The sequence below is a fragment of the Lithobates pipiens genome, unplaced genomic scaffold (assembly GCF_037356315.1).
Source record: "Lithobates pipiens isolate NorthernLeopardFrog02 unplaced genomic scaffold, aLitPip1_a1.2 Scaffold_27, whole genome shotgun sequence".
NCBI classification, from domain to species: Eukaryota; Metazoa; Chordata; class Amphibia; order Anura; family Ranidae; genus Lithobates; species Lithobates pipiens.
In genome coordinates this window covers 27,931,101-27,940,613 of record NW_027507788.1, presented here as the reverse complement: position 1 = coordinate 27,940,613, position 9,513 = coordinate 27,931,101, and the positions used below count along the sequence as shown (strand labels likewise).

The 9,513-nt window shown below is 42.4% G+C and overlaps 2 pseudogenes; both read right to left on the bottom strand.

Moving 5' to 3' along the window:
* Positions 1–5,468: 5,468 nt before the first annotated feature.
* On the bottom strand, positions 5,469–6,120 carry LOC143932929 (elongation factor 1-beta pseudogene; annotated as a pseudogene).
* Positions 6,121–6,808: 688 nt separating this feature from the next.
* Positions 6,809–9,195, bottom strand: LOC143932928 (elongation factor 1-beta pseudogene; annotated as a pseudogene).
* Positions 9,196–9,513: the final 318 nt, after the last annotated feature.

Sequence of the window (9,513 nt, the reverse complement as noted above, 5' to 3'; positions counted from 1 at the left end):
TAGGGGTCTCCCTAGCGATGTCCCATAACACGCGCTGACCCCTTGTCCCCGCGAAGATTGACCCACCTTACATTACTATTGGCCCCTTGTCCCTCCTTCTCATTGGCCCTTTTACAAGCCTTGGGGCAATTCTTCATAGAGTAATACGACTTGGGCCACGTCTGATGGTTTGCAAACCACCTGTACTCCGGACATGCACCTAACTGGCTTCTTTTTACACACAGATCTGGTCCTGTACATTTCGAGATGTTCCCGTGTTATGAATATTTTATTACTCTGTACCTATGCCGATTTTGTATCCTACCTGTTGTTGGAAATGCCTGTTCGTCTGTATTTCTTGAACTATTTTTCAAAATAAAATGTGTTCAAAAAAAAAAAAAAAATAAGTTCAAGGGGGCCGAATACTTTCTCAGGGCACTGTACGTGCGTGGTCTGAAGATGAATGACAACACATACCGTAAGAGGATTGGAGAAGAAGGGGAACAACACAGCAAAGGATCAGGTAATAGAGATTCACGATATAAGTGGTCTGTAGATGAATGACAATACAGATCAGGACTGGAGAAGATGAGGAACAATACAGAAGAGGACTGGAGAATAATGGGAACAACATAGGAGAAGTTCAGTAAATAAAGGTATAGGACAGAAGTGGTCAGTAGATAGATGACAACACATAAGATGACTGGAGAAGAAGGGGAACAATACAGGGGAGTATCAGGTAATAGAGGTTTACGATAGAAGTGGCCTGGAGATTAATGACAACCAGGCATGTACTGGCCATCGGGACTACCGGGAGTTTCCCGGTGGGCCGATGGCTCAGTGGGCCACTCTGATGTAAAGGGGCTGGTGATGGGTCACTCTGATGCAGTGTTTCTCAATTCCAGTCCTCATGGCCCACTAACAGGTCATGTTTTCAGGATTTCCCTCAGATGAAACAGCTGGGGTAATTACCAAGGCAGTGAAACTGATCAAATCACCTGTGCAAAATAATGGAAAGCCTGAAAACATGACCTGTTAGTGAGCCATGAGGACTGGAATTGAGAAACACTGCTCTGATGTAAGGGGGTGCTGATGGGACGCTCTGATGTAAGGGGGCTGCTCATGGGACACTCTGATATAAGAGGGCTGCTGATGGGACACTCAGATATAAGGGGGCTGCTCATGGGACACTGATGTAAGGGGGCTGCTCATGGGACACTCTGATGTAAGGGGGCTGCTCATGGGACACTCTGATGTAAGGGGGCTGTTCATGGGACACTCTGATGTAATGGGTTCTGATGGGACACTCTGGTGTAAGGGGTGCTGATGGGACACTCTGGTGTAAGGGGGTGCTGATGGGACACTCAAAATGTAAGTGGGCCGGTCTGGATGAAGTCCAGGGCCAAATTTCTGTCCCAGTCCAGCCCTGATGATAACACAGAAGTATACTGGCAAAGAAGGAAAACAACACAGGAGAGGATTGTAGAATAGAGGTATAAGACAAAAATGATCTGGAGAGATGAATGACAACACAGAAGAGGACTGGAGAAGATGAGGAACAAAACAGATAAGGACTGGAGAAGATGATGAACAACACAGAAGAGAGCTAGAGAAGATGAAGAACAACATAGAAGAGGACTGGAGAATATGGGGAACAAAACAGAAGAGGAGGAGAGAATATGGGAAACAACACAGAAGACGACTGGAGAAGATGAACAACAACATAGAAGAGGACTGCAAAATATGGGGAACAACACAGAAGGGAACTGGAGAATATGGTGAACAACATTGAAGAAGACTGAAGAAGATTAGGAGCAAGACAGACCTGGAGAATATGGGGAACAACACAGAAGAGGACTGGGGAATATAGGGGAACAACGCAGACGAGGACTGGTGAAGATGAAGAACAACATAATAGAGGGCCGAAAAAGATGAAGAATAACACAGAAGAGGACTGAAGAAGATGGGAAACAACACAGTAGAGAACTAAAGAAGATGATGAACAACACAGAAGAGGACTGGAGAATATGGGGAACAACAAAGAAGAGGACTGGAGAAGATTAAGAGCAACACAGAAGAGGATTGAATAAGGTGAAGAACAACACAGAAGAGGACTGGAAAATATGGGGAACAGCACAGAATAGGACTGGAGAATATGGGGAACAACACAGAAGAGGACTGGAGAATATGGGGAACAACACAGAAGAGGACTGGAGAATATGGTAAAAAACATAGAAGAAGTCTGGAGAAGATTAGGAACAACACAGAACTGGAGAATATGGGGAACAACACAGAAAAAGACTGAGAAAAAAAAGAATTCACACTGAGATAAAGAACTAATTAATGGTAATGCAAGATACACGGTTGGATGGAAGTATTTAGGATGTTATAAAAAGACACTGTAAGGCCCTGTACATGCGGTCGGACTTTCCGACGACAAAATCTTTTGTCCCAAACTTGTCTAGCATACACACGGTCACACAAAGTTGTTGGAAAATCCAATCGTTCTGAACGCGGTGACGTAAAACTTGTATGACAGGACTATAAACAGGCCAGTAGCCAATAGCTTTTATCTCGTAATTTATTCTGAGCATGCGTGGCACTTTGTCCGTTGGAATTGTCTACACACACGATCGGAATGTAAATGATTGTCGGAGAATTTTAGATCTAACTCTCAAACTTTGTGTGTCGGAAATTACGACAGAAAAAATTCCGATGGAGCCCACACACGATTGGAATTTCCGTCAACACGATCTGTTTGCACATTTTCCGTCGGAAAGTGTGACCGTGTGTACAGGGCATAAGACTGTGTTCAATTGTAATGTGAAATCTATGAAAAAAAAAAGAATAAAAAAAAAGAAGAGGACTGGAGAATATGGGGAACAACACAGAGGAGGACTGGAGAAGATGTAGAACAACACAGAATTGTTAGAAGTGTTCAGTATACTGGTAACAAAGTGAAACAACACAGGAGAGGATCAGAAAACAGAGGTATTAAATGTGGTCTGAAGAATGAATGACAACACAGAATAGGAAAGAAGAAGGTGAGGAACAACACAGAAGAAGACTGGAGAAGAAGAGAAACAACACAGTAGAGGACTGGATAATATTCAGAACAACAAAGGGGAAAATAGGAAAATAGAGGTGTAGGACAGAAGTGGAACGGAGATGATTGGTACAATACAGAAGATTACCGAAGAAGAGATGTAGAGGGCTCCATAGAAAGTACAGGAGGTGAAGAACAAACAGGCTCACAACAAAAGATAAGGGGATAAATGAGGAACAAAAACAGCAAAGGAAGACTAAGAACTCATTGTTTTCCCTAGGATATTCAAAGATGGCAGCGCTAAAGAAAAATGAGGATGACCTGGTAATAAGTGGAAGCCAAGGCTAAACTTATCTCTATAGATGTGTTATGTGTTGAACTTGTTTTTCCTTTTTTAAAGTAAGCCACTACTTATATAACTTACAGTTCTGCACTAAGGATCTTAGAAATCTCAGTGGGACTCCTATACAAAGAGTCTGAAAGAAAAGTCTGTGTTGCCCACACTAACCCATCAAATAATCCCTTTCTTGTTCATGAAAGGCAAATGTGATTGGTTGCTGTAAGGAGCACAAACCCTTCTTCTTTTAGACCCTTTGATAATTAAGGCCTAGTAGTTGTTATTCCCCGTGTCCTCACACCGTCAGTTCAAACTATTCTATCTTTTTCCCCATGACCTGGTTTTGTGAAAACTTGGCCAAAGTACTTGCGAGAGTGCCACCTGTCTCTGTTTTGCTTCTGGCTCCCTTCCTGATCTTGTTTATCTCACAGGAGATCACAGACCTTTATGATATGAGTAACAGGTACAGTTATTTCTGAACTTAGAGCTGTTATGAAACAAAAAAAAAAAAAATAATAATAATAATTTTGCAGATTTTTAAATGGTAGAGCTAATAGTGTGCACCTAATTTTTCTTAAAGGAACACTCAACTCCATTGAAATGAAGGGTAGGAGCCAAAAATAATTCATCATTACTTTTTACCATCTTAAAGACTTTTTTACACAATGGTTGTTGCATCACCGCTCTCCCGCCCTCACTAAATAGACCAGTGCTGCCATTCTGCCAGCAATGCAGCGACAATGCACATTTTGTGGCACTGGCTGGCATGGCAAGTGACAATCCACATCTGGTGGCAGGTGACGTGTCAAGTAACAATCCACATCAAGTGGCAGGTGACATGGCAAGTGACAATCTGCAAATGGTGGCAGGTGATGTGGCAAGTGACAATCTGCAAATGGTGGCAGGTGAAGTGGCAAGTGACAATCTGCATCAGGTGGCAGGTGACCTGGCAAGTGACAATCTACAAATGGCAGCAGGTGATGTGGCAATCTGCAAATGGGGGCAAGTGATGTGGCAAGTGGCAACCCACATCTGGTGGCAAGTGACATGGCAAGGGACAATCCGCATCAGGTGGCAAGTGACAGTGGCAAGTGACAATTCACATCTGATGGCAAGTGACAGGGCAAGTGGCAATCCACATCTGGTGACAGGCGATGGTGGCAAGTGACACGCTGCATCTGGTGGCAGGATATGTGGCAAGTGACATGCCCAAGGCTCCCTCTGATTCTGCATTATGGTGAGTTGAACCACTTCATTATATATTAGGATGTAACAATAGAAACAATGCGCTTCAATCACCCTGACACCATATCAACCATAGTGCCATGATGATTGAAGCGCCAAACACCAGCCATTGTCCGTGAAAAATTCCTTACCACTGAACACCACTGAATTGAACCACTTCATTATATATTAGAATGTAACAGTAGAAACAATGCGCTTTAATCACCCTGACACCATATCAACCATGGTACCATGATGATTGAAGTGCCAAAACACCAGCCATTGTCCGTGAAAAATTGCTTACCTCTGAAGTGCCCAACCCCCCCCCCCCCCCCCCCCCGGGCATGCAAAAAGGTTGGTGACCGCTGCTATGGGCTCTAGCCCCAGATCTTTTGCAGATCTAGGAACGTCCCTGCCATCCCCACATGTATGCTTGTAGAAATGTAAACACCCATCAGGGGCATGTATGCATGAAAACATTGATTGAGCTATACATATGTTACATATTATTGCTCATGCCATTGTAAGAGCATTAATTCTAGGGCCATTATTCATGGTTAACTCTAAACTGATCATCTGTAGTTTTTTTTTTTTAAAGCATTGCCTATAGAAAGGGTACAGAAGTTTGATATCTATTAGCTCGGTGCAAGACCATATTTTATAATTTACCAAAAAATTGGGTAATTTATAAAATTGCTTATGTACCCTAAAATTAAATTACCGGTAAGTGTATTTTTTATTTTTTCGCTTGATAAATAATTGTGCTAATATTGTGTGACATGAAAACCCATTTATTCTCCAGAATCTCTGCTTTCAGATATCTCAACATTTTTTTTATTATTATTTAAGTGTCCAAATAAAGTGCAGTGTTGTGTATGTAAATCAATTAAAAGCAGCAACATCCATGAACTGCACAAAGTCTTCAAATGCCGTGATTTTCTCCTCTAGGACATCTGTGCCAAATATGTCATCTTCCACGACACACTGAATTTGCAGCTTCTTTATTCCATACCCAACAGGAACAAGCTTGGATGCCTCCCAAACCAAGCCGTCCATCTGAATACGTCTAACACATTCTCCTAATTGTGCCACGTCTGTTTCATCATCCCATGGTTTCACATCAAGCAGGATGGAAGATTGGGGGCTCTTTTTGGTTTCTTAGACTCGTATTGCGCCAGGCGCTCCTCTCTGATTCTCTTTGCCTCTTTGCTTTCCTCTTCATCTTCTTAGCCAAACAAGTCAATTTCATCATCATTATCTCCCTTAGCCTCCTTAGGTGGTGCCCTGTCTTTTGTGTCTTTAATATTCACTGTTATATTTTCCCAAGGGATTCTTGGCTCCAGGCAAACTGGCTTTTTGCTCCCCTCATGATTTGATGTGGCTATACCAATGTAAAGCATGGGAAAGCTCAGCAGGGGAGCTAGTAAGGCAGAGCCTTAAATACTGCAGTATCAGCTTAGGAGGGTTTATAGCCCTTGGTGTAGCTTTTGTTAAGCGGTGGTGGGTTTGAGGTCTCCAAAGCCCATGGCTGCATCACTCACAGTACACACATGTGGAAGATAGAGCATGTTTTTTTTTTTTGGGGGGGGGTTTAAGCAATCTTTAGGCTTAAAATATATTTTTTAAACATGCAAATAAACAAAAAAAGGCAAATACGGCTCGGACAGCAAAGGGTTTAAATCACTTCACAAAGGCTAACATACATACAGGAAGACTTTGGAGGAAAAGGCCATTTTCAACTAATGAACTCAATAATTGGTTTGAGCTTTCCATACCGAACAGGAACAAGCTTAGATGTCCCTCAAAGTCATCTAACACATTCTCCTAGTTTTATCAGGTCTGTTTCATTATCCCATGGTTTCACATCAAGCAAGAATAAAGATTTGGTGATAAGTGCAGACTTTTTCGATTTCTTTCATTTGTATTGTGCCAGTTGCTCCTCTCTGATTCTCTTTGCCTTTTTGGTTACCTCTACATCTTCTGACCCAAACAAGTCAATGGCATCATCATCATCTTCCTTAGCATCCTTAGTTGCCTTCTGTCTGTTGTGCCTTTAATATTCCCTGGGCCATTTTTTCCCAAGGGTTTTCTGGCTCCAGGCAAACTGACTTTTTGTTTCCCGTGTGATATGATGTGGTTATACCAACGTAAAGCATGGATTTCACATCAAGCAAGAATAAAGATTTGGCGATAAGTGCAGACTTTTTTGATTTCTTTCATTTCTATTGTGCCAGTTGCTCCTCTCTGATTCTCTTTGCCTTTTCGGTTACCTCTACATCTTCTGACCCAAACAAGTCAATGTCATCATCATCATCTTCCTTAGCCTCCTTAGTTGCCCTCTGTTGTGCCTTTAAAGAGGAAGTAAACCCTGATGAGTTTACTTCCTCTTTCATTCCCTGCAAAGGCAAAGCATAATGGACCACTATGCATCGCATAGTAGTCCATTATGTGTCACTTACCTGACACAGGAGCCAGCGAAGTCGCCGCTGTCCCTTGTAGTCCGCCGCATCCATCTTCTTGGTGGGGTCTCGCAGCTCTGCCGCTGTCATTCGACGAAGCCGCGATGACGTCACTCCCGCGCATGCGCACGGGAGCCGACACGTGCGGCAGCTCCGTCGTTGAGAATGCCGCGCTCAGTGCACCTGCGTAGACAGCAGTGCCTGTTTTCGGGCAAATATCTCCTAAACCATACAGGTTTAGGAGATATTTCTTGGACCTACAGGTAAGCCTTAATCTAGGCTTACCTGTAGGTCAAAGTGGTTTGTAAGGGTTTACAACCACTTTAATATTCCCTGGGCCATATTTTCCCAAGGGTTTTCTGGCTCAAGGCAAACTGAATTTTTGTTTCCCGCGTGATTTGATGTGGTTATACCAACGTAAAGCATGAATAAGGCCAGGAGGGAAGCTCCTTAGAGAGAGGAACTGCAGTCTGCTCACATAATTTGCAATAAAAACATTTTTGCCATTTTGAAGCTCCAACCACTTTGCATAATATTGCAAACCGTGAATCTGTACTTGTCAAATATGCTGCAGAACTCTCCTTCCACTGAATCTCGCTGCATCTATTTTAACTGTGGGCAGCTGAAGCTGCTGCCTGTTCACTTGCTGGATTTACACAGACACACAGAGGCACAACTCCAGCTCTGCAGCTGTCATTGGCCCTCTTATGACTCACCCCCCCCCCCCACACCTTCCTGGCAAACTCTCACAAGAGTGAGAGAGAGAGCTGTGCATGATGTCATAAGCCTAGGCTTTTTACCAGTCAAGAAACAGGAAGTTGGCTGTATAACGTATTTACTGGCAGAAAAAAATATTTTACTATCCAAAGTTAAAACAACAAGGGCAGAAGATTTAATAGATGGGAAGTTGAAAAAAATGACTGAAGTTCCGCTTTAAATACTGCTTGGGAGGAAATATATCCCTTAGTGTAGCTCTTGTCAGCCAGTGGTGGCTCTAAGGTCTCCAAAACCCATGACTGCACTGCCCCCATGTTTTGGGAGTTTTAAGTAATCTTCAGGTCTGAAAATATTTTTTTTGGTGCATAAAAAAAGAAAAAAAAAATCACGCAAAAAAAGCTCTGATAGCAAAAGGGTTATATCACTTCACAAAGGCCAACCTTTGGAAGAAAAATGCAATATTCAACTAATGAACTCAATAATCGGTTTGAGGTTTCCATACCCAACATGTCTGTTCCATCAGCTCATTGTTTTATATCACGCAAAATGGAAGATTTGGTTATCTGGCCAAACAAGTCAGTGCTGTCATCATCTTCCTTAGCCTTCTTAGGTGCCCTCTGTCTTTTGTGTCGTCAATATTCCCTGGGCCATATTTTCCCAAGGGTTGTTTGTCTCCAGGCAAACTGACTTTTTGGCTTCCTGCATGATTTGATGTGGTTATACATGGAAGCATGGAAAAGATCATCAAGGGAGCTCCTAAGAGAAAGCCGTAAATACTGCAATATCAGCTTGGGAGAGAATACACCCCTTGGTGTAGCTCTTGACAGCCAGTGGGGGGGTTTGAGGTCTCCATACCCAACAGTAACAAGCTTGGATGTTCCCCAAACCAAGCCATCCATCACACATTCTCCAAATTTTACCATGTCTATTTCATCATCTCATGGTTTCACATCAACCAAGATGGAATATTTGGTGATAAGTGCATATTTTTTTGATTTCTTTGATTTGTATTGTGCCAGGGGCTTCTCTCTAATTCTCTTTGCCTCTTCGCTTTACTCTTCATCATCTGAGCCAAACAGGTTATCTTCATCGACTCTCTTGGCCTCATTAGGTGCCCTGTCTGTTGTGTGATGCTCTTTGCCTTTTTGCTTTCCTCTCCATTATCGGATCCAAACAAGTCCTCATCGTCATCTTCCTTTGTCTCCTTAGATGCCCTGTCTGTTGTGTCTTCAATATTCACTGGGCCATATTTTCCCAAGGGGTTCTTCACTCCAGGCAAACTGGCTTTTTTGTTTCTCGTATGATTTGATGTGGTTTTCCCAATGTAAAACATTGAAAATCCTAGTAGAGCGTGCCTATGAGAGATCCTCAAATACTGTAATATCAGCTTGGGAGGGAACATAACCCTTGATGTAGCGCTTGTCAGACAGCATTGGGTTTGAGGTCTCTGATACCCATGATTGCACTGCTCACACTACACCCATGTGCAAGAAAGACTGTGTTTTGGGGGTTTTAAGTAATTCTCAGGCTTAAAATTATTCTTTAAAGCATGCTTGCAAAATAAATAAATAAATAACAATATATAAAGGGCCCTGGAAGCAAACGGGTTACATCACTGCACAAAAGCCAACATACATACAGGAAGACTTTGCTAGACACATGATATAATATTCAACTAACGAAGTTAGTAATTGGTTTGAGTATGTAATGCAAATTATGTTTTTTTAGTGGTTTTGGAAAAGTATTATTAC